The 3,388-nt window shown below is 39.5% G+C and overlaps 1 pseudogene; it reads left to right on the plus strand.

Annotated features, from left to right (window-relative positions):
* The first annotated feature begins 1,264 nt into the window (after positions 1-1,264).
* Positions 1,265-2,790, plus strand: LOC120305127 (annotated as a pseudogene).
* The last annotated feature ends 598 nt before the right edge of the window (positions 2,791-3,388 follow it).

Here is a 3,388-nt window from a genome sequence, read left to right on the forward strand (position 1 = left end):
TGTATGTGACTCGTTGGAATGGGATTTACAAACTGAACTTGAAAGCAAACAGCATATAGAACTTTCTGTTTCTCTCACAGAAAATAGCTCCCCTCCCTGGAATTCAGCACCCGTTTTTCCTGCACAGGATGGGATAGTAAGAAACTTAGTAAGGGAGAATGAAACAGATCTCCTTTCCAATGTTTGCTCACAGCTCAAATCATAAATTCAATCAACGAACTTTTATCAATTGTCACAAATAAGGCTGACTGCTTGAAAGAGTCTTTTGCAAAGTTTATCAGCAGTCAAACAAATATTACAGAAGGACCCAGGAGGACAAATAATGATAAACATGGGATGGCTAATGCAGAAATGGAAACTAGAATAGCCCCCTCTCTCCCTTCTATAAATGAGAGAGGAAAGAATATCCACAAAGAAAACAATACTCAATCAGATAGTTCTAGAGGTGACCATTTAATCACAGTTTACAGACCAACCAGGTTATCTTGCAAATCTATGACAGCAGAAGAAATAGAGGATGTTGGAGTGATAGAAAAGCTGCTGGGCAGTCTCTGAGCCAGCTGCTCCGCTATGAGTATACTCAGATTGATTTATTACATGCAGAGTTGCCAGCAAGAAGGCAAAGTATGCAAATTTTGTTATCCTTCAAGTAGTCCATAATTCCATCAATGTTTTTTAGAATGAAGCATTTCCTGAGCAGTTTTTCAATATGTCCAATATGTGTCTTCTGCTCAGGGAACCTGCACCCATTCCTGGTTCAGTCTCTCCATGAGGAAACTATTGCTTCAAATCTAAGTGGCAACAGACCTCATACTGATATGTTTGAAGCAGGGGCAGCTGAATCAACCTTAAGAAAACAGAGAAGTGATCCACAGACAGAGTTACCTAGAGTCACTGATTCTGCTGAGGGCATGCCAGAAGAAATGTTGATAGACTTTAATTATGTATTGCCAGAACCTGAGCAATAATACACAGAGACTGGATGGTTTAAAAGAAGCATTGACAACAACTACTTAATCTAATGCATCAAATAACAATTATTATAACTATCCTCCAACAAGTGCCCCTATGGAGAACTTGAACTGACTATATGAAAGCCAATACAAGAAAAACACTTAAACATCATGTCATGGAATGTAGCCGGGTGGTGTCGATTTAGAGGTCTCAATCACTTTGATCCTCCGAAAGTCAACAGGAGAAGAGCTCAAGTTGGCTTGAAAACAGAAAGAGATTGCCTGTCTTCAAGTCAAATCCAGCCTCCAAAATGATCAAAGTTTTCTTGGTAACTACATGCTTAGCAGTTTTTTCATATCAAAGGAGCTCTATAATCCTGGAATCTGGAAACATTAATGATTATGAAGTAGTGTATCCACAAAAAGTCACTGCATTGCCCAAAGGAGCAGTTCAGCAGCCTGAGCAAAAGTATGAAGACATCATGCAATATGAATTTAAAGTCAATGGAAAGCCAGTGGTCCTTCACCTGGAAAAAAATAAAGGACTTTTTTCAGAAGATTACAGTGAGACTCATTATTCCCCTGATGACAGAGAAATTACAACAAACCCTCTGGTTGAGGATCACTGCTATTATCATGGACACATCCAGAATGATGCTGACTCAACTCAAGCATCAGTGCATGCAATGGTTTGATAGGATATTTCAACCTTCAAGGGGAGACATATTTTATTGAACCCTTGAAGCTTTCCGACAGTGAAGCCCATGCAGTCTACATATATGAAAATATAGAAAAAGAGGATGAGACCCCCAAAATGTGTGGGGTAACCCAGACTACTTGGGAATCAGATGAGCCCATCAAAAAGCTTCTCAGTTAATTGTTACTCCTGAACAACAAACATACTTGGATGCCAAAAAATACGAAAGGGTCAGGAAATACAATGACAGTTTAACTGCTATAAGAACAAGGGCATATGAAATTGTCAACACTTTAAATGAGATTTGAATATTCGTGTAGCATTGACTGGCCTAAAAATTTGGTCCAATAGAGATTTGATTAATGTGCAGTCAGCAGTAACTGTTACTTTGGACTTATTTGGAGAATGGAGAGAGACAGTCTTGCTGAATCGCAGAAGGCATGATAATGCTCAGTTACTCACGGTGGATGAACTATAGGATTGGGCAGCATGTGCCACCCGAAGCTTTCTGTAGGATGGCACATCCTTTGTTCAGGATCATAGCACAATAAATTTTATGGTTGCCTATGGCCTATGACCGTGATGGCGAACCTATGGCACGTGCTGTGATGCTGCATCGTGTAAACTACACTCATGGGTAGAGTATCAGTCTGGAGAGTGTTGTGAACAATGCAGATTTAGGGGAACAAAAACAGAATGCCGGGCAGCAAGTAGTGAGTGTGACTTGCCCGAACACTGCATTAGCTAATCTGCTGAGTGTCCTACAGATCTCTTCCATACAAATCGACAACCATGCCTACACAACTTCAGTTACTGCTACAGTAGGAAGTGCCCCATCATGTATCACCAATATATTGCTCTCTGGGGATCAGGTGCAACTGTGGCTCCAGATGCATGTTTTGATATTAATGAGACCGGCCAAAGTGTTTTCTACTGCAGAAAGGAAAATGATGTAAAGATGCAAATTTAATAGTTTTCCATGTCAATACAAATATTCAAATGACCTAGATTATGGAATGGTTGATCATGGAACAAAATATGGAGATGGAAAGGTCTGGAGCAACAGGCACTGTGTTAATGTGACTACAGCCTACTAATCAACCACTGGCTTCTCTCAGACTTGATTTTAGAGATCCTTCTTCCAGAAGGTTTGGCTTCCCTCAAGTCCAAAGAGACCCGTCTTCCTGCATCCTACTAGTAAATCACTCTTAACTTTCAGATGGCATCCAAATTCTGCAATATTTCTTCTCCATATCTGTTTACCTTTTTCCGTAATCAAACCTTTTTCCCACCACAAAGCTCCATGGGCATGTACAACACCAAAGGCTTATTTGCTGTCAAGAAAAAAAATGGCCATTTTACCATTTGCCAATTGCAAAGCACATTTAATGTAACAAGTTCTGCCATTTGAGCTGGTGTATTCAAAGTCAATGCTTCCTCTCCCAAAATTTCATGCTGGCTTTCCAAGATGTAGCTGCTTCTATCAATAAACTATTCTCTCAGTGGAAAAAAACCCTGTATAAATAAATGATATAGTATTAAATAACATAAACTTCCAGTAACTCAATTCTAGGAAATTAACCCCTGGGTGAAATGTTTTTATCTCTGGAGTTTTCACTGTCTGAAGAACCAGAGTGAACAAAATATAATAGTCCTCCTGTACTTAATATATTCCTTGTATTTTGACATGATTCCCTAGGGCAGTGTTTCTCAACCTTGACAATTTTAAGGCATGTGG

Source organism: Crotalus tigris, unplaced genomic scaffold (assembly GCF_016545835.1).
Source record: "Crotalus tigris isolate CLP2741 ecotype Arizona unplaced genomic scaffold, ASM1654583v1 scf7180000017546.9332058, whole genome shotgun sequence".
Classification (NCBI taxonomy): Eukaryota; Metazoa; Chordata; class Lepidosauria; order Squamata; family Viperidae; genus Crotalus; species Crotalus tigris.